General features: G+C 41.1%; 1 protein-coding gene and 1 pseudogene across 3 annotated transcripts in view; one reads left to right on the forward strand and one right to left on the reverse strand.

Annotated features, from left to right (window-relative positions):
• The window catches only part of ATG7 (autophagy related 7), a 245,706-nt gene that overhangs the window by 168,923 nt on the left and 54,257 nt on the right, over positions 1–22,526 (forward strand). The gene's annotated exons all lie outside the window — the stretch shown is intronic.
• Positions 1,722–8,937, reverse strand: LOC308530089 (elongation factor 1-alpha 1-like; annotated as a pseudogene). The gene is made up of 3 exons: positions 8,857–8,937; positions 3,374–3,558; positions 1,722–2,935 (listed from the first exon to the last, which is right to left on the reverse strand). The product of its transcript is annotated as an elongation factor 1-alpha 1-like (transcript).

The following is a 22,526-nucleotide window of genomic DNA, read 5'->3' on the forward strand; positions in this document are numbered from 1 at the left end:
ACTAGATCTAAGTGTTCAGAAACTATCAATGGTGACCTTTCTGTCACCTTCTCTTGCCTGGCTTTTTTCTGCATTGCTTTATTCTTAGGTCATCTCCGGCCTCGTGATAGCAACATGGCACTGGTAACGCTAGGCTTACATTCCCAGGCTTAGCAACTCCCATGGAAAGAGAGCCTTGTTCCCAATGGTGTTAACTAACATCCTGCTTTACTGGTCACTAGTGACCCAATGATGGTCGGGGTACAGGGGTAATTTCATTGGTTAGATCTGGGATATGTACCCATCTCTAGTGACAATGAGGTGAAAAGACAACCTAAATCACAAGGCCTGAGAGTCAGGGATAAATTGGTGAAAAATTAGAAAACTGCTGTGATTGTCATAAGGATAATGAACAGAGTGACAAATATCCACTATGCTTACCTTTCCTTTCTTTTTTGACTCTATTCCTGTCATTTCCTAGGGCTTGGTGTTTGACCCCGAGCAGGTGGTTTGTCTTGTCCTTTTTCTGTAAATATATCTTCCTCTTCCCCTTTGTGATTGGTCCCGCAGTGCAGCTCCAGTGTTTGTGTTGGTGCTGTGGAATGCCAAAAGGAATGATTTGAACACAACAGTTTTTCCTGATGACTTGCATTTTTTGATAAGATCAAGAAATCAGTAAATTCCATTGTTGTTTTTTTGTTTGTTTGCTTTTTAATCCTGCCATGAGGTCTCTAATACTGTGTAGATTTAAAACAAATACTATTCTTAGGACCATACTTTCCCTTTCCTTTCTTTTTGTAGTTAAGCAATGATTTTTGATATTCAGTGACTTTCTGATATTCAGCCCTGACTACCACTTCTCACTGTAATCATTAAATGTCATTGTTTACATCTTTTTTATGTGTGGAATAATAAGAAAACATTATAGCACTTTGGGCCTTCTTTTATTTTTTCCAGTTGATAGTTTGGGTTTTTCCCGCCACTCTTCATTATGCTTGTTTCCTGGCATGCTTTCCAACCTAATTTGACCGTCACCTAGTGAGTATTTTTTGAGCTCCTACCACCTATCCAGGAAGGAAATTGTAATTTGTTGAGGACCTATTTCTTATTAAATACATCAAAAGGCCTTTTATGTAAATCATCCCATTTATTTCCCGTGTCATTATCTTAAAAGATGTGGAAATTAAGGCTGAAAGAGGATAAATTATTCACCAAATGTCCTGATGGAAGACCTGGGATTCAATTCTGAGTCTGCTAAACTTCAAAGCCCTTTCTCTAAGAATTAGGGTCGGAACCCTAAGATCCTGGAAAACCATGGGTACCATTTCTGACCTGAGGTCAAAGGTCTAGGACTAACTAACACATTTGAAACAATGACAGTGACTTTAAGGTAAGGTCATTTCTTTTCTTCTTTTTTTCTCATTAAACTTTATTTTAATGGATCTCAAAATTCTGTAACAGATATTTGGTCAAATTGTTTCTATTAAAAAGTACTAATTTTAAAAACTAATAACTTAAAAAAACTGCCACATACACACACACACACACACACACACACACACAAAATGATCCGCAAAACATTCTCCTTTCCTTCTGAAGGTTTTACAATGCATTATCATTAACTAGTCGTTTACTATTAAACTTAAATGGCCAATTGAGACAAACAGTTCTGAGACTGTTCTGAGACCATTCTTCCACCACTGATTAAGACTGGGGTGGCAGGTATTGGGGATAATATGCATTTAGCCTTCTGAGCTTTCTAGGCAGACTTGGTGACTTTTCCAGCTCCAGCTGCCTTCTTATCCACTGTTTTGATGACACCCACAGCAACTGTCTCAAGTCACAAACAATAAGGTAGCCCAGGGAGGAGAGTCAGAGAAGCTCTCAACACACATGGGCTTGCCAGAAACCATATCTACGATGGCAGCATCACCAGATTTCAAAAACTTTGCCATCTTCCAGCTTTTTCCCAGAATGAAGGTCAATCTTCTCCTTCAGTTCAGCAAATTTGCAATTAATGTGAGCTGTGTGACAATGCAGTACTGGTGCATAGTCAGCACTGATTTGGCCTGCATGGCTCAGGATAATCACCTGAGCTACTTCCATTGGTAGGTCATTTTTGCAGTCACCAGCCACATTGCCAAAATGAACGTCTTTGACAGACAAGTTCTTGACATTGAAGCCCACATTGTCCCCAGAAGAGCTTCACTGAAAGCTTGATATGCATTTCAGCAGACTTTACTTCAGTTGTAACATTGACTAGAGCAAAGGTGACCACCATGCCGGGTTTGAGAACATCAGTCTCCACTCAGCCCACAGAGACAGGACCCATACCACCAATTCCAGAGACATTCTGGAGTGGCAGATGCAGGGGCTTGTCAGTTGAACAAGTTGGTGACAGGATGCCATCCAGAGCTTCAAGCCGTGTGGTTCCACTGGCATTGTCATCTTCACGGGTGACTTACCATCCCTTGAACCATGGCATGTTAGCACTTGGTTCCAGCATGTTGTCGCCATTCCAAACAGAAATTGTCAGGGTTGTAGCCAATTTTCTTAATGTAGGTGCTGACTTCTTTAATAATTTCCTTATATCTCTTCTGGCTGTAGGACAGCTCATTGGAATCCATTTTGTTAACACCAACAATCAGTTGTTTCACATTTATTGTGTAAGCCAGAAGGGCATGCCCTCAGGTCTGCCCATTCTCAAAGACACCTACTTCAAGTTCACCAGCACCAGCAGCAAAAATCAGGACAGCACAGTCAGTCTGAGATGTGCTTGTAATCATGTTTTTTATATGAAGTCTCTGGGTCTTGGGGCATCAATAATGGTCATATAATACTTGCTGGTCTCAAATTTCCACAGGAAGATATCAGTGGTGATACCACGTTTACATTCATCTTTTAGTTTATCCAAGACCCAGGCATACTTCAAGACCTTCCCCATCTCAACAGCCTCCTTTTTTAAAAAAAAAAAAATTATTTAATCCTCACCTGAGGAGTGAGGAAATGTATTCTATTGATTTTTAGAAAGGGTGGATGGGAGAAGATAAGGGGGACAAAAAGAGAGAAAGGAGTGAAAGATTGGGGGGGGGGAGAGAGAGAGAGAAGAAGGAAGAAAAGAAAAAGAAAGAAAGAAAGAAAGAAAGAAAGAAAGAAAGAAAGAAAGAAAGAAAGAAAGAGAAAAGAAGAGAAAGAAAGAAGAGAGAGAGAGAGAGAGAGAGAGAGAGGAAAGAAATGAAAGAAGGGAGGGAGGGAGGGAGGAATATCTCACACATGTCCCGACCAGGGCTGGGGATAGAACCTGCAACCCAGGCATGTGCCCCTGAGTAGGAATCAAATCTGCAACCCTCCAGTGTGTGGGCTAACATTTAATCACTGAGCCACAGACCAGGGCCTTCTCAAATTTTTTGATTCTTTTTTGTTAATCCCACAACATTTGTAGATCAGATGTCTAGTAGTGGTAGACTTGCCGGAATCTACTTGTCCAGTGACCATAATATTGATATGAATCTTTTCCTTTCCCCATTTTGGCTTTGATTTAGTGATGGTTTTCACGACACTTGTGTTCTGGCAGGAAACCTGTTGCAAAAAGCAAGATAAGGTCATTTCTAAGTGCTCTGTGAGATAATATAGTTTATGGTGCTATTCAAGTTCATAAAATGATGAATACTGTCTCCAAATCCAACTCTATTTCTGTTTGAACCTGACTGGGAATATATATATAAATATTAAATCAAGAGTTTATTTTAAATGTAACTCATACAGTTTTGCTGTATACTAATTCACTATTTTGATTACTTTGTGCTGTGAATTTAGACATTTATGTCTCCTCACACTTCTGTTGAGTCCAGAAACATTGGTGAGCCCTAAATATCTTTACATATATTCATCCTCATGCCCTCTGTCTTTTAGGTTCCATGTGCTCCTTGATAAGCACAGGCCAGTTATGAGCTCTTTATGGTACATCTCATCTGGCAAGATGGTGGCCAAAGGAAGATTTTTATCTGTGCCCTGGATATCTGCCACTTGGTTGAGTTCATTGCAGTTCAGTTCAGCTCCGGCTTACTGAATTGCCTGGTCAGTGACAGCCAGTGCACAAGGCTCTGTGGGCAATACAGCATATATTCATTAAGACACTTTCAGCTAGTGATGAGCACAGTGATGAAAACAAAACAGGATGCTGGCATAGAATGAATTGGTGTGGGGAACAGAGAATAGAGGTCAGGACTTAGACAGTTTAGACTGGCAGGTCAGTGAAGGTGGCTTCTGAGCTAAGACCTGAATACCGAGAAGGGAATCAGACATGTGAGGATCGGGGGAAAGAGCCTGTAGTCAGAAGGAGCATCCTATGCAAAGACATAAGCTGGAAACAGGCTTGTTTAGTTTAAGAAATGGGGGAAATGTTGCCAGCATGGTGAAAGCACAGTGAGTTCGAGGGAGAGTGGTAAGAAATGAGGTAGGAGACACAGGCAGGAAGCTACGTGGGCTCTGTTAGCCATGAGAACAGCTTGTGTTGTGTGTTTTTTGTTTTGTTTTGTTTTTTAATTAATTTTTATTGTTGATATTATTACAGATGTCCCTCTTTTTTCCTCCCATAGCTCCCCTCCACCCGGTTCCCACTCCACCCCAGGCTCTGGCCACCCTATTGTCTGTGTCCATAGGTAATACATACATGCATATAATATATTTAATCTCTTCCCACACGCCTCCCCACACACCCTTTTCCCTCTGAAAGTCATCAGTCTGTTCCATTTCCATGCCCCTGATTCTATTCCATTCACCAGGTTATTTTGTTTGTCAGATTTTTTTATTCATTTGATTTTTAGACTTGTTGATAGATATGTATTTGTTGTCACTTTGTTAGTCATATTTTTTATCTTTACCTCCTTCTTCTTCTTCTTCTTCTTCTTCTTCTTCTTCTTCTTCTTCTTCTTCTTCTTCTTCTTCTTCCTTCTTCTTTCTTCTTCTTCTTCTTCCTCTTCCTCTTCCTCTTCCTCTTCCTCTTCCTCTTCCTCTTCTTCTAGAATACCCTTCAGCATTTCATATCATACTGGTTTGGTGGTGATGAACTCCCTTTAGCTTTTTCTTGTCTGTGAAGCTCTTTATCTGACCTTCAATTCTAAATGATAGCTTTGCTGGGTAGAGTATTCTTGGTTGTAGGTTCCTGCTATTCATCACTTTGAATATTTCTTGCCACTCCCTTCTGGGCTGTATAGTTTCTGTTGAGAAATCAGCTGACAGTCATATGGGCACTCCCTTGTAGGTAACTGTTTTTCTCTTGCTGTTTTTAAGATTCTCTCTGTCTTTTGCCTTTGGCATTTTAATTATGATGTGGTGTGGTCCTCTTTGGATTCCTCGTTTGGGATTCTCTGTACTTCTTGGACTTGTAAGTCTATTTCTTTCACCAGGTAGGGGAAATTTTTCTGTCATTATTTCTTCAAATAGGTTTTCAATATCTTGCTGTCTCTCTTCTTCTGCCCCCCCCCCCCCCCATAATTCAGATGTTGTTACGCTTGAAGTTGTCCCAGAAGCTCCTTACACTATCTTCATATTTTTGGATTCTTTTTTCTTTTTGCTCTTCTGGTTGGATGTTTTTTGCTTCCTTGTATTTCAAATCATTGATTTGATTCTCAGGATCCTCTAATCTAATGTTGAATCCCTGTATATTATTCTTTATTCCAGTCAGTATATGCTTAATTTCTGACTGGTCCTTTTCCCTTTTTTTGCATTCTCATTAAGATCCTTGAAAGTCTCACTAAGTTCCTCAGAGGTTTTTAGAAGATTCTTGAGTAACCTTAAAACCATGGTTTTGAACTCTATATCCAGAACTCTTTCTTCCATTTTTTTCATTTGTGACATGTTTGTCTCTGCATTTTGGCTGCCTCCCTGTGTTTGTTTCTATGTATTGGGTAGCTGCTCAGTCTCCTTGAGTTGATAGAGTGGCCTTGTGTGGTAGGTGTCCTATAGGGCCCAATGGCTCAACCTCCCCAATCACCTGAGGTGGACACTCTTGGTGCATCCCTTTGTGGGCTGTGTGCACAGTTTTGTTGTAGTTGATCCTTGATTGCTGTTGGTGTCACGGGGAGGAATTGACCTCCAGGCCAATTGGCTGTGGGGACCAGCTGTGACTTACAGTGGGAGAGCTGTTGTGCAGGAGACACCCTTATGGAACAGGACTTGCTTCAGTGGGGCTTTGGTGCTCACTGAGTCTGCCCCTTGAGTGTGTCGCTTATGGATGTGAAGAGTTGTAATCTGGTATGGTCTCATACTGGCCAATGGGTACACTGCCTCTTGGTCTCCAGGGAGGTGCAAAGTCAGCCACTGCCTGGGACCATCCAGCAGAAGCTGCAGAGAGATCTGCAGATTCCTTCTCTTTGTATCGGGTTTGGAAGTGCCCAGACGAGGCCCAGCTGTGAAGCAAGGCAGGTTGGTACTGGTGCCGGTTTTGGGGTCCTTTTATTGATAGGCTTGGGGCTCCCTGACCCAACTGCAGCTTGTTTAACAGAGTTTTAGCCTGAGAAAGGACAGACTATTCATATGCAAAAGCCAATGCGCACAGCTTGGGTGGGGTTATAAATTGGGTAGGGTGGGAGTCTCAGGGAATCACCAGGGCCAAGCAAACAGAAATGGCTGCCAGTCATCCCTGCACTGAGGAGGTCCCAGCACAGGAACAATGACTGCTGTGAGCACCTCCATCTGGAAGAAAGCCACCCCCGAGTTCCTGCCCAATGCCAGACAGTCCAGTTTCTCCCCATACGTGTCTGTGTCCCCCAGAGCCTCACCTGGCACTGGAGCTCAGAGGAAGTGGGAGCTTGTTCTGATGCTGGTGCTGGCCTTTTAAGAGGAGCAGCTGGGTCTCCAGCAGCCTGTGTGTCACTCAGCCCCAATCGACACTGGTTTTTACAGCCCATAGTTCTTACAGGCCCGTGGGGACTTCTTTTCCCAGCTCTGAGACCTTGGGCTAGGAGTCTGGTGTGGGGTTGGGATCCCTCCCTCCTCCAGGCGTCCTCCGCAGAGGCGATCTCCCTCCCAATTAAAAAAGTGGCACACCCAGTGCCGGACCAGCCCATTCCGCACCTCTGCATCTCCTACCAGTCTTGGTGTGCTTTCTTCTTTACCTCTCTAGTTGTAGTACTTCCACTCAGCCAGCTTTCCCACAGTTCTAGATGATAGTTGTTTTGTATTTTAGTTGTAATTTTGATGTGGTTGTGGGAGGCAACAAGTACAGGTGTTTACCTATGCCGCCATCTTGGTTCTCTGCCTTATGTTTTAAGCAGGAGAGTGACAGGGAGTGATTCACATTTTTTAAAAGTCTTGGCTGCTACGTAGGGAAAGGATTGGGGAATAGGAAGGTAGAAAGAGCCCAGCCAGCGTGGCTCAGTGGTTGAGCATCCACTCATGAACCAGGAGGTCACAGTCAATTCCTAATCAGGGCATGTGCCCAGGTTGTGGCTCGATCCCCAGTGCGGGGGGGTATGCAGGAGGCAGCCAATCAATGGTTTTCATCATTGATGTTTCTTTCTCCCTCTCCCTTCCTCTCTAAAATCAATAAATACATATTTTTTTTTAAAAAAAAAAAAAAAAAAGGAAAGAAAGGTAGAAACAAAATGTTTGGGGTGAGTGGCTGAGCAAGGTAAGCTATATTATTGTAATTAATGACATTATATACCTAGGTAACGAATTTGAATTTAGATTTTCTCCTAAAGGCAGTGATGTGTGTTAATAATAGCTCCCACTTATTGTACACTTACCAGTGCCAGGCATATGGCTTTATATGTATTTCTCTTCAAGTACACACACACACTTAGACACTCTCGCAAAAGCTGTGTTTATTATTATTATTATTATTATTATTATTATTATATGTTTTTATTCATTTTAGACAGAGAGAGAGGTAGAAACAGCAATGATGAGAGAGAATCATCGATCAGCTGCCTCCTACATGCCCCCTACTGGAGATCGAGCCTGCAACCTGGGCATGTGCCCTGACCAGGAATCAAACCGTGACCTCCTGGTTTGTGGGTCGATGCTCAACCACTGAGCCATACCTGCCATTCTATTATTGACGTCAGCTTTTGCAGAGGAGAAAACTGAGGTGGAGAGAGCATAGGTACTGACAGCTGGTTGGTGAGAAAGGGAACAGGAATGGCATGATTCCAGGTGCCAAACTCCAAGAAGGGAAAACTAGTCAGAAAGCACGTGGAAGGTCACTGGGGTTTGGCAGTGACTGAGATGCGAAGGAGAGGAGCTGGCCCTGCTGACTGGTGAATAGAGTCTGTGCTAGAACACATGACCAAAGGGTAGTCCGCACTGCGTGTAAACCACTGGAGTAAATACTACAGAGACTTTGATAAAACAGAGACTGATGCTGTTACCCCTGGCAATTTACAGACCAGGGGGTGATTAGGAATACTTCCAACACAAACTAAAACCAGGAACTTCCTGAAGGAGAACTTACTGATACCCTTAACTTAGAATGTCAGAAAAGGCCCTGGTGTCGTAATTTAATTCCTATAACTTCCCCTAGGTTAGTTTTAACCTAAAATGGGCTTAGAACATCTGTCCTGATCTGTCCTGTGTCTTGTACCCCAGATAAGCAGGTGGGTTTTTTTAACCCAGTTAATCTGTGTCTCTGTTACACATGCACACACACACTAACATTCTGGGACCTGGATATTCTAGGGCATCTCAAGAGCCCAGGGTAGTTTGTTGTGACTGAATGTTCACATTAGGACAAAAAACAATCCCCAGGTGTGATTTTGTTTCCCTCAGATGCTCAGGGTCTTTTCACTGCCCCGAGACATCATCATGACTTCCCAAGGACGGGGCGTTTCTGTGTGCACAGAAACCACATCGTGCATTTCCCTCAGCCCTCACCAGGGTTGGGTCCTGCTCCTTTGTCCCTGAAGTATTGGAAAAGCTGATGGGCCTAAATTTGTTCTTATCTATAGGAACCATTCTTGGTTTCCTTTTCGCTTTTCCTTCTTATTCTTCCTCGAGAGGACTGACTGTTGTTTTCGTTTTCTCTCAGCATTCACTCTAGCAAAGCCCTGAGGTGCTGTGTTTATGGTTGGCCAAGCTACATATCAGTTCATAGAAAATGGCTGCAATTCTAGGACTTGCCGTCTTGATTTGTTAGCCAAATACTCCATGTACCAGCAGTGGTGGTAGCTGCCAGTTGATCTGTTTTTATGTGGTGACATTATTGTTTTGGTGTATTTTTCCCTCCTCAAATAAGAAACTACTGTTTGCTAGAGCCGAGATCATCAAAACCATTTCAGTTAAGACTTTGTGTGATAATATAATGAAACCTCCCAAAGATATAAGCCTGACTTAGTGAAATGAAGACAAAAAATAAATAGGGTCAGTACAGAAGAAATATTACTGGTACCAGGTAGATTGAATGGAAAATCACTCACTTTCAATGATATTATAGAAATGAAATAAAATTCTGTTCTCTTTCATTATTTTAGCTGAGTATTCTTGTCCAAAATGAAAATCAGATGTTTTTCTTCTTCTTCATTTTTTTCCAAAGTCAATGGTTACAAACACTTACTTAATATAATTTACTGGACCTTTTTTCTAAAGGAACATTTACATTACTTTCTTTTATGCATGCAGTAACTTTTGATCAAAACATGACTCCACTCCCTTGTTTAATGTTGAGCATCTGGATTAAAGGCTTCTTTTAATCTTAAATACAGATTATGGCTCTCTTTCCCTTTAAGCAAACCACCATAAAACTTTGGCCCCTTTCCAGATTTCTTCATTAAAGCTCTCTTTATTATAGTGTTTTCGGATGGCAGTCATTAAATGATTGTTATGCACAATGGGCACTTGATTATAATTATTTAACTGGCAATCAGTTATTGCAGCAATTTGGTGGTGTAATTAAAAGGGAGCATGTTCGTACCTGCCAGCATCTCTGAGATGTTCAGCTCTGGGCTAGGGAAAGAAGCAGAACCTAAACATATGGACAGGAAGAATCAGCACTTCTATGAATGAAGCTTTTCTTTTATTCTTCTCCAATCTGGTTCTTGGCGTCTTTTGTCCATAGGTAGATGAACAATGGTGATTAAATAAGATGTGTTTAAGAATGTTTGTGCTACAAACTCCTGAGTCTGTAGATTCCTTCAGTAATGAATGTTGTTTCTCTATATGCTAAGATAAGTGAAATGAGTAGAACTATATTTATATATTTCTGTTTGTCTTAACACAAGCTTAGGAGTGTTTTTCCCACTCTGATTTATCAACTTCAGCATTTTTTTCTTGACATATAAATTGAAATGGGATGCCACTAACAAGAAGTTGCTATAAAGGACCTATGATGTTCATTAACACGCACCTGGAAAGCCATTTATCACTAAAGAAGCTAGTAACAATGTGATTCCCAAGTTAAAATGAGAATCATCTATTTCAGTTGTAAATTACAAAGTCCTGATTCTTACCAACCATAGCAAAGAGGAAATTTCTTGGTTATGTAGCTAGAATGTTATTGGAACTGCTTATAGGATTAAAGGAAGAGCTGCAGGAACCAGGGATCAGGGTTAGGAACTGGGATTGAGTCTCTCCAAGACTCATTTTTTGTCTGTCTCTTGGCTGAGCCTGCCCATGTTTGGCTTCATTCTGAGGGATAGGCTTCCAGTCTTCTCTCTGTGGCAGGAAACATGGCTATTAGAAGCTCCAGATTCCCATCTTCCAGCTGATCAACTCCAGTAAAAAGCAACATGTGTCTTCCATCTTGCATCAACCAGTCTCAGGGAAAGACTCTGATTGGCCCTACTTGAGTCATACACCCACCCCCTGTACTAATTGCTATTGCCAAAAAAATGGCACTATATTATTGGCTAAGCCTAGATCACATATTATCCCTGGAGATGGGCTAGAAAATATGGAATCCTGTGGTTGACAGCCCTCTCAGGGACATTGATATGCCCCCATACATGGTACCCCAATAACTGAGGAAAATGCACTGATTATTTTAGAAAATGAATATGAAAATCTGAAATATCCAAATTTTTAAAAAAATTTCCATTTTTTTTTCTCAAAGTGGATCTCTTTCTTTTAAAAATATTCCACCTTTGGAAGACTGAACTATAGAAGTGTCTGAGTTTCAAATGGTTGCCAAATCTCACCTATAGTCATTTGTAATTTCAAAAGACCCCTTACTAATTTGATCTAAGGACAGGGTCCTGAAGAGATGGGACAGGCACAGATTACAGATGATTGCTATGGCAGCGCAGCTACCACAGCTGCATTATCACCAGGGATTCAGGGTTCAAGGTTAAAGGAGCACAGTATTCTACTACCTCCGACTATTAAACCACTTACCATAGTTCTGGCTAATAAAATTCTCCATTTCTATCTTGGTTTAGTTCCATATTTGAATATGTGAGTACAAAGGAAAAACAGCCTACAAAATAGCAAAAAGCCTTAAAAGCAAAGGAAAATATTCATTAAAACATTGAAGATTGAGCCCTAGCTGGTTTGGCTCAGTGGATAGAGCATTGGCCTGTGGACTGAAGGGTCCAGGGTTCGATTCCAGTCAAAGGCACATGCCCAGGTTGGAGACTTGATCCCCAGTAGGGGGCGTGGAGGCAGCTGATTCATGAATCTCTCTCATCGTTGATGTTTTTATCTCTCCCTCTCCCTTTCTCCCTGAATCAGTAAAAGTTTAAATATATTTTTTTAAAAATTGAAGATTGAAAAAATAACTCCACTCCCCCTCCCCCAACACACACACACACTGAATGTAATCTAATCAGTCTTACTTATGGGGAAAGTATGAATCATCCTATTTATTAAGCAAATAAAGAAGACAATTGAAATGTACAAGTTCAAACTTGAATAAAAATAAGTAATTTTCAATTTCCTATTTCTCTTACTAATTCACACTTGGTTTTGTGTCATGTATATATATTTTACAACTGAGATATTTAAGCTCAGGGTAACTTAAATGACTAATTGAATACTACCTGAACTCAGGGGTGGGGAATCAGCTTCTTCAAATCAAACATGTGCTTGTATATTTACACGTACACACTTTTTTGGTTTGTGGATATTGGACACTGCTAGAGGAGTTTCTTGGGAATCTAATCTTCTCAATGGCAAGCTCCTGCATCGCCTTTGCCAGTAGTTAGTTCATATGGACTCAATGCCAATTTTCTTTTCACATATGTGAAATAACAGTTTGGCACATAGCAAACAAAACAGTGACACCATAGAAAAGACTGGTGCTTCTCAAGAAGTGAAAAAAGGCAGATTCAGAACTAGTTTTTTCTTTAGGTGAACGAAGTTTAAATTAAATTAAATGTTGTAAGAGATTACAGTATTTGTGTGACTCTCAAGAAGTCAAAGACTGTGGCAATCAAGTATTTTCATTTTATAGAGTTTTTCTTGGAAAAGATGCACACCATATGACAGCAGAGTGCTTAAAACTCAGAGCCTGGTGCCAGCACAAAATCCAAACATCATAAAGCTACTTCCAAAGCCCAGATATTTATTGGTCCCCTCTCTTGGAATAGAGCATCTGTCAACTAGTCCAAGTCTACCAGCTCACATCACCTTCCCAGCCTTGGGTTTTGAGTATGAAGCACCAAATAAGGCATGTTCTCCAGGAAGGAAGGAAAAGCTATTGAACAATTGTCAGATGAGTCAAAAACCACAGACAGCAACACTGTCCCAGTGGACAATTTTTTTCTTCAGGAAAAATTTTTTCTTTAGCCGAAGAAAGTCAAGGGAGGCCAACTAGTGGCCCACTGGCCATTGATGTGTGCGTTTCTGGTCCCTTGGTCAGTTTTTTTGTTTTGTTTTGTTTTGTTTTGTTTTGTTTTGTTTTTAAACCCAGTGACCTTCCCTCTAACAAATAGTCTACCTTTTAACACTTAGGGCTGTGTGCCATGGCCATATTAGAAAATTCTAGTGAAGGGGCCATTTGTTTAGACTTTCCATGCTTCAGTGTCCTAGAAGCAGTAAAAAGCCATGTAGTCCTTGTTTATCTGTTTCGCCAACTTCACCCAAAGGTCACTGGGGAGGCCTTTGCCTTCTCTCTAGGCTGCTTCTTTGCACAGAAGACCTCTTAAAGCTCTGCTGACCAGAACTTGAAATTCAGGCTCCTCAGTGAATTTCCATCACAGGGTCACTGCCAAGTCACACAAATCTGTCAAGGAAGGCTTCCTAGGAGAGCACCGAGTCCCTGTCCACTGGGTGACAGCTCAACAACTAGCCTCCAGTGCTGGCTGGCTGGGAGTCTCTTCTTTCCCACTCCCAGCTTTGGACTTCACCACTACCTGCTAATGCATCTAAAGAGAACAAGAGGTCTTGGTCACAACAGATGATTAGAGCTGATGCCAGAAGGGTAAACAAGTCATAAATTACTCTTAATTCTTTTTGGCTATGGATGCTATTAGTCTTTAGTTATGGAAAAATAGACTCCCTTTAATCTTTTTTATTTATATAATATAATAGTTGGTTTTCTTCTATGACCAGAAAGGTCACTTTTCTTCAAGAAGCATTTACTAAGCTTGTGCCCCATGCAAAGTACTGTGTAAGCTGCTACTCGAGCAGATAGGGGAGTTAGTGTTTAATGGAGTTTCAGTTTGGGGATGAAAATGTTCTGGAGGTGGATAGTGGTGAGGATGGCACAACAGTGTGAATGTACTTGATGCCACTGGACCGTACACTTAAACATAATTAAAATGATGGGTTTTGTTCTGTATATTTTACCACAATAAAAAAATTAGGTTTCTTACACATTTTTATAATTATTTGTTATAAGTTTATATGTTCCACATATATCTCATAGCAAAATGTAAGTGTAGTGACTTACCACAAAAACCTAGAATTCTACATTTCTTTTATTTCACATAGCAAGTACTGAGGTCATTATTTCACTGATTTCTCTTATTATTAGAATACTGTATAAAGCTTTACTTAATGATTATTCCCTGTAACAGAAGTAAAAATAGAATCTTAACTAGTGTATTGCATAATGCATTCTTGAGTTATTTAGGCCTTAGACTTAAGGTCCATACTGTTTATCTGTTTCCCCAACTTCACCCAAAGGGTACTGGGGAGGCCTTTGCCTTCTCTCTAGTGTCCCCAAATAATGAGGGTTTTGTTGAGCTTGGAGAACGGAGATTCAGATCTTGTCTTGAGCCTTGGAAAAGTGGAGAGAGTCCTGGCCTTTGGCCAGCGATGTGACTGTTGGCCAATCATGTCATCTCTGTGGGTTGCAGTGTCTTTATCTGTAAAATGAGACTGAAGATGCCTGCCTCTACTGGGTTGTCAGAACTAAAAGTACAAACGTTTGTGAGAACACTTGGTGCTACTCTGGGGACATAGTAGGTAAATCTCTGCCATCTCCTTTCCCTTGAGGTCATTGTGACAGTCAAAGGACTGTAATGCAATGCATGTCTGAAACTGGCTCTCCCTTCATCCTACCTGTGTGTGGGAGCATGTGAGCCCTGGTATCCTTTTCTCCCTCTCCTGATACCAAGGTCCCTTTCCTGTCACTCTTTAGTCTCTCTTCTTTAGCTCTGCCTGTCTTTGAACTGGGGAGTTCATGATAGAAATGTATTGATGTTGCATGAGGGGGAAATGGCCCACCCTGAAGCCCCTGGCCCGGCACCAACAGCAGCTGTGGAAACACAACAGGGCTCAGTGTCTTATGGAGTTTGGGCCTCTTGCTCTCCCAAAACCCCAAAGCCTCACTCCTCTGACCCACCATCTTTCCCTTGGGTTAGACTCTCTTCTTGGTTTCCTTTGACCTCTCATTCCTTAGTCTAGCAGACCTGTGTCCTTTGGTTGAGTAGGTTGGCCCCAGGGGAGTCTTCTCAAGGTCAGAAAAGCTGTCTGGCAACTGTCACCCTTCCTTCTTTGTGGCTCCATGTGCTCCTCCTGGCTCCAGGGGACAGTCTGGCCCTGCATCAGTCCTCACCAAAGCTAGAATTCAGTTTGTTGAAAGATGAGAGTACTTTTGATTGGTGGTATAGTTTATCAGCTTTCCCAAATTAAAAACATCCTTTTGTATCTTATAAATATCTCAGCAATAAATTGCTGAACACCCCCTTCATACCAGTACCATGAGTTACAGGGGACAACTAGTCTCAGGCTACTAAGCCAGTGGTTCTCAATCTTTTCATTATTTTTTTTAACCTTTTAATTGAGGGCTATGTAGTTTATATACAATTATGGTACGTGCACAAATCTTGTGTCCATCTCAGTGATTTTTTAATTATCTATACACCTGTGTAACTACCACCCACACCAAGATTTAGAACATTTTCTAAAGCCTCCCTCAACACCTCTTCCACCCAGTATCCCCAATAGATAACTGCTATTCTGACCTCTATAACCATAGGTTAGTTTGGGTTCTCAACTTTTTTCGCTTATACTCACCCCTAAGTTCCTCTCCTACTTAATATCATTTAAGAATTCAAAATTAATTATTGCCAAAAGAGCACCCGAAAAGTGGTAATTTTAGAAATGTTTTTCCTGCTGTTCCGTTCCACACACATTCTTTTATTTAAAAAAAATATATTTTATTGATTTTTTACAGAGAGAAAGGGAGAGGGATAGAGAGAAACATCGATCAGCTGCCTCCTGCACACCCCGCACCGGGGATGTGCCCGCAACCAAGGTACATGCCCTTGACTGGAATCGAACCTGGGACCCCCCAGTCCGCAGGTCGACACTCTATCCACTGAGCCAAACTGGTCAGGGCTCCACACACATTCTTATACACACTCTATCCCCCTGCCCCATCCCCAACCAGGTCATGGCGAGGGAGGGTGACCATCCCCATCCTTTCTGGGCAATCATGCCTGATCCCAAAATCTGGCAGAGAAGAGAAACATACATCCCAGGACCTTAGTCCTCTTTTCCTGGTGCCCAAACATCACATCATAGTGTTTTCTAATCTAAACAAGTGTGTGGTTCTCAGAATCATCAGATAGCCACTGAGCTCCCACTGTGCACAAGTTCCTGCTTGCCGTTTTCTGTCAAAGTAGGATTTTTCTTTCCCCTAATTATGATTTGAGTTATCTTGGGGAATGGGGATTGTGCTTAAAGAGGAGTATCACCATTGCATTCCCCTTTCAACATGTTAATGTTGACTGTCTTGAACTGTTCCTTGTGAGGAGCATGATGGGAAGATTATTTTACAGGAGGTACACAGAAGCCCCCATTTTGGCATGCACTGCCATACTCAAATCCTTGTATTTAAAAGTGGAGCTTAGTCTGTTTATCCTACAGTAAAAATATCTACAAGAAGCTATTATTATATTGACATTAGAGCCAAACAGGAAATCAGAGGATTCACAGATGTTATCTTCTTTAATACAGTGGGTTTTCTACAGAATGACCTTGCAGCCAATCAGGGTAGATGCTACAAAAGGATTTAACAAACATGTTATTGACATAATGTTTATTCCTTGAGCTTTGCAGGCTACATGGTGTTCCCAGAGTTCTGAAGGCTAAAGGGAAAGGGAGACTTAGAAAGAGAGATGAACCCGGCAAGAAAGAATTTAGATAGATTCCATCACCTTGGAGTTTTATTTTTTTATATTGGAATAGAATTTGGTGTAATTTAACAATTATGTCTCAGCATTTATTGTATGCCCCGTTTGCACAAAGTACAGTTTGGAACCTAAGAGAAGGTGACATGCCAAAAAGGTACCCATGATTTAGATTAGGATAAAACTGCCACATCTAGCAAATTCATGAATGATGCTGAGCCGAAAAGAGAACTGAAATCAAGATCTAAAGAGATCATGACAGGTATAAGGCTGAGCCTAAAATGCTGAAATACAACAGGCACAAGTGTTAAGTCCTTAGATCTTTTTTTAAAAAAAAAGTTTCCATGAGTATAGGATGGGAGAGATGTAATAAATAGCACCTGTGAAAGGTTTTCGACACCCGCAAGCACAACACGAATGAAGCAGTGATGAGAAGGAACATAATACAGCGTCTGCACTGCTGAAGGTACAGTTCTAGAATTTGAATGGCCAGGCCCATGCCTGGAGTATTGACTTCACATGACTACACTTAAAGATGCTGAAGGACATTGAGAATCAGGATCAGAAACCATGATAGGAGGAATATTCTCAAGTAAAAATGAGTAGTTAGGTGAAAGAAGAGAAAACCAAAGGGATGCCTGTGTCCCATCCTCGAATACCTGGAGGGCTAGCCTGTGTGTGAGGCATGTGAAGGCCAACATAGGACTAGGCAGAAGTTACAGAGAAGGGTCTTTAGTTCATTTTGACATTGACCTTTTCCACTTAACGATGTTGATCCAGAATGGAATAGGTGGCCTTGTGACTGGGCACAGATGTGGAGGACTACCATTTATGGAGGATGTAACTCAGGCCAGCCCTCATGACAACTGTAGGGCCCTAGAGGTGCTGTGGAGAGGATTTGTGCCTCAGATGTTTGGGACAAATGCTCTGTAACGCCTCATCCAACCCTGATATTCTCTGGTTGCTTGTGTGTGCACAGTCAAATCATACTGCAGGAGCTGGTGAGTTCTAGTAAGATGGCCATGGGCTAGAATGCCTGGGGAAGGAGGCAGGGATTGTAATGAATCCTGTAGTGTAGACAGAATCAAGGAGCACAAAATGATTGAAGGCTTGAAGGTAGGCATGCATGGGGGTGAGATGAGAGGCTGGGAGTTAGACATTTGGACCGATAAGGTGGGGCAACAGAGTGGAAAACGCTGAGCAGAAAATGAAGGTTTGGACTTACTTCTACAAGTAGTCCTGTGCTGCTGATGGGTTTTATTGGGGGAGGGATAAGATGCACAATCCTAAGAAGTGACTGAAGTCCTTGGGCGCCCTTGCCCTCATGTGGTCTCATAAAAGGAGACAGAATGCACCCACAACCTCGGTGATGTCAGGAGTTCCCTGTCTTAATGGTCACTAAAGAACAGAGGTGCCCAGACCAAACATCTCAATAGCTGTTTCTGCTACAGAAGGGTCTCAGGCAATATCCTAAAGACTGTGGGGGAAAGGCACCATTTTAGGACATGAGGAATTAGGCTTCTTTTTTTTACCTGCAGCCATATTTGAGATTTTTGTGTTTGTACCAGTGCTAACTCTCTTAGCTCTCTAAAGTTTCAAGTCATTCCTGGTGCACATCAAGTCTAACAGCCATGGATACCAAGTTTCTGTTTTGGCATTGTTCATAAATGTGGCCCTAGAGGGCTCTTCCTTAGTTCTGGCCACCAGCACACTTTATCTAGTTTTATTTAACTTACCACATTCACCCTTTATTTTCTGTTTACTGAATGGCCAATAGATGCAAAGTGTATACAGTGGTGTTAACTTGGTTCATTTGCACTGTAAGGACTTACACTATATTGTATTACCTTTTGCAAGTGCATCAACACACGTTTATTTCCAGGGATTTTTCCACACATCAGCCCTACTTTGTAAATACTGTCACACAGATGCGAAGAATACCAGTAATGCTGGAGAGGTTAAGTGATACAGTGAGAGTGACAAGTAAGTGTAGCAAATATCCCATTTTATGAAAGGCAAAGCCATTGGAAGGAGGGCGTTATCACCCTTTAAAGAAACATTCACAGAGGAAGGGTTTGGCATTGGCAAGGCCAAGTTAAACAGGATGCTGTATTCTCTCTAAGTGTTTCCACCGCCACACCCCTCTCTTCACACTGATGCTTGTGGGTCACTTCCTAGTCCGTGAATGGGTTCACTGACCTGTAAGCAGGGGTGGGAGATGGAGATTTCATTTGCACAAACGCATGGAGGGAAATCAGTTTGCAAGTTTCCCAGGGATAAGAGAATGTTTTTTCTTCCTCCTCCCTTGCCACCCCTTGACTTCCCCAACTGTACAACACCCATAACTTCCCTACCCTAACAAAAGCTGTGACAGACCTGCCTGTAGATGCTGGCAATGGCCGTGTTTATCTGGTCTTCTCTGGGAGCTGCTTAGGCTGGGGCTTTGTGCCCCCATTAGACTAGTACCTCTGAAAAGGTATTTCAGGGCTAGCAAAGAGGCTGCACTACCTTGAGGCCATTTAAAAAGGCAGAGGCCTATTCTGTGACTCATCACTAAGTCCTGACATTTACTAAGCCCATTATCTTACAAATATTGTTTCATTTGATCTTATACCCAGTTTGAGTAAAGAATCACGAGTGCTTTATGGGCTAATTCTGTAGGATACATTATCATTTCTTCTGAAGCTAGAAAGGAAACATGAAGCTGTTACTGCTTAAATTAAAATAAACAAAAATCTGTAGGACTTTCATGTCCTTTCTGGTGCAGCATTTATTGGGTATTTCTTGTGTTAATAATTATTTCAAGTTCTAAGTCTGTTCGTCTGTCCCCAACTTCCCTTGATTTTCCATAGTCTTCACCCCATCCAATTTGGCTGCTCCTACTCTGTCTTAATGCGGGTTATACAGAGCTTGTTTGTTCCCTGGAGACACAAAACAGATCAGTGGCTTAATTTTTATTTTAAATGTTGTCTGTGAGCCATCATCATGGGTAACTTTGTTATATAAGGCTGACTTTTGTTTCCCATGAGTCTCTGCCAATATTTTGGTCTATTGTATACATTTACTGCTATTATAGTAATAATAGTTTACAGGAGCCCAGATTATGATATTTTAATAATACAGAGCCCTTTGTTGATATAAATGCTTGATGCAAATTGGAATGAAATATTAAAACTACAGTTTTGGCTCTACTTAGCAATGCACAAAAAGATTGGACCCGATGCATCAGGTAGACGTGAGCCTTCTTTGGCTTTTGGTATTTCTTCTCGTCTCACTTATAGAGCCCTCATTTTCAGAGTAATGAAGCTGAGGCCTAGGACCACTCTTTGGTGAGTTTGTGGTCAAATTGAGATTCAACTCCAAGTCTCCTGACTCCCAATCCAGCACTTTTTTCTCCTATTCCATGCTTAACCATTCTCTTATATACTTTCCTAGGAGCAAGGATATGGTTTCCAAGCAGAATTTCTAAAATCTTGATTCCAGTGTACCCCAGTTAGAGAGACTCCCCAAAAATCAATTTTTCCAGCACACAGTCAAGGGCTATGATTCCTATTATGAGGGCTTATAGTTTGGGAAATGTTGCAGTGTGGCCCCTGGATAGTGAGGCTGCTGAAGGAAAGGACTAATACCTACTCTTTGTTATATCAGGTTTGTACTATGTAAGTCATTGCTTTTCAGGAGATAAAATTCCCTACCCTCTCACCCCTCTAGTTCATCTACTACCCCCACTAGGATTAATCTTCCTAAAACACTGAATTTTACTGTCTCGCTCCTGTGACCTAACACCTCCCCCACTTTCCCTGGATCAAAACTCCAAACTCCTCAGCTGTTCCTCCAAGGCCCCCAGCCAGACCAACGCCTTCACTGTCTCCAGAACAGGCCGTGTTCATTCCAAATCCTCTTTGCTCTTGTAAAGGCCTTTTCTCCTGTCTGTGGTTCAGTCCTTCCCACAGTGGCCAGGCCTGTCCCACTTGTTTGACTCTGTCCCAGGCTGTGTTCCTTGTATTCTGAATTCCTGAAATGTCTGCTGATTCAATGAGAGTGCATGAGCCTAACCGCTCACATCCCGATTGCATCACTGTCACGACTCTGGTCTCTGAAATTCAGCCGTAAGTCCTAGAGAAGTTCTCAAACTTTTTAGTTCATGGTGCTCTTAGGGTCTCAGGAACTGTTTCATAGAGCACTTTTGGCCAAAAGCAATACATAGCAGTTCAATTTATTAAGTAGTATTTAGGTTCAAGCAACTTAATACATAATGTCATAACAATTGAGTAGCTATTTGAAAAAAATACAGCACATAAATTGAAAGAAGATATCACTGTTTCAATCTGAAATCACCACAGTTATTTACTAAGAAGCTGTATGCTCCTGTTGGGTACTGGACAGCTTCCCAGATCTTGGAATCAGATGGGGACCTGCCACACTCCTTTCCTGTTCTATGTTGATTTTCACACAATACTTGCTTTTATAAAACAACTGCCAAAAACCCAGTTTTGCTGGCTGCTCTGCCTGTGTTATAGCCCATTCTCTGTTTCACTGCTTCACTAATAAACTCACCTTCACTTAAAACACACACACACACACACACACACACACACACACACACAAAACCAGTTTTGCAAAGATAGGAGATCATCCAAAGGAATGTAGCACAAACTAATGTTAATGCTATAAACTACCTTGATCTGGTAGCTTGTGCAGTACGTGGCAGGTGTGTATCATGTCATCTCCCTCAAAAATTTAAAATATCCCATGGAGTGCTCGCTTCGGCAGCACATATACTAAAATTGGAACGATACAGAGAAGATTAGCATGGCCCCTGCGCAAGGATGACACGCAAATTCGTGAAGCGTTCCATATTTTTATGCTTGCTCTAAAAAAATTGCCCTAAATAAATGGAAGGGCATGCTTGCCCTTTTATTTAAAAATAAATAAATAAATAAATAAATAAATAAATAAATAAATAAATAAATAAAATAAAATAAAATATCCCATGGAGCAAATTCATTATAGTGTCCTGAGGCACACCATTTGGGAACCACTGTTCTAGAGCACAAGTGTAATATTATACTTGTGTGTTCCCCAAAGAGCATTGGGTAATGCAGTTCTTATTGTAGGTAGCCAATAAATGCTTTATGAGGATCTTAATCCTTGCCCCCCTGATAGAGGCCACAAATGCTGCAACTTGAGTAATATGCTAAGTTCCCTAGCACAGCAATAATTCAAATAAAATTCATTTGAACATCTTTGGGGGATGCTGTAAAGGAAGTTTCTATACTGAGTGGAAGTTGGCTTAGATATACTATAAATTCCCTTCCATTGCTGAGGTTCTTTAATTCAGTAGCAATGACTTGCCATATAAAACCAGTCTGAGCATAATTGCATGATACTGGTGAGGATGATTGTCTCAAATCCCTGTGCCAAAAACATAAAAATATTTGAATTCTAACATGCTGAATTGGATTTAGAGGAAGGAAATAGAGACATAGAATTGCTGTTTCTTTAATAAGCTAGATTAATTGATAAACCAGTTTCTTTTCAGTTGCCACAAAAATTGAACATATGGTAGGACACCGAAAACTACAGTACATACCAAAAATGTTGAAATAGAACACACAGAAAAACCACACACTGATCCCTATATAACTGAAATATACAAATTTTAAAAAAATTAAACCTGGAAATAAAACATCACTGGGAAATGTAAAAACTCTTCTTTGGTCAATGAGGGAATCAAAATCAAAGTTATAGACTATAGAAATGTGAAAATCCTACACGTAAATTTTTTTTTAATACAGCTAATGCAGTGCTTAGGAAAACTCACTAACCTAAGTTCTTATGTGAAGCACAGAAATGAATAAAAAGAAATTATGCTTCGAACTTACAAAGTTATAAAAAGAACAGGAAAATTAACCCAGGGATGGCAAAAAAAAAAAAAAAAAACCCACAAAAAACAACCTCTGAGAAAAGTGCCTGACATATAGTAAGCACTTAATAGACATTAGCGCTTATTATCTTTAGTTGTCAAAT

This window comes from Myotis nattereri (genome assembly GCF_964212035.1).
Source record: "Myotis nattereri genome assembly, chromosome: 14".
Classification (NCBI taxonomy): Eukaryota; Metazoa; Chordata; class Mammalia; order Chiroptera; family Vespertilionidae; genus Myotis; species Myotis nattereri.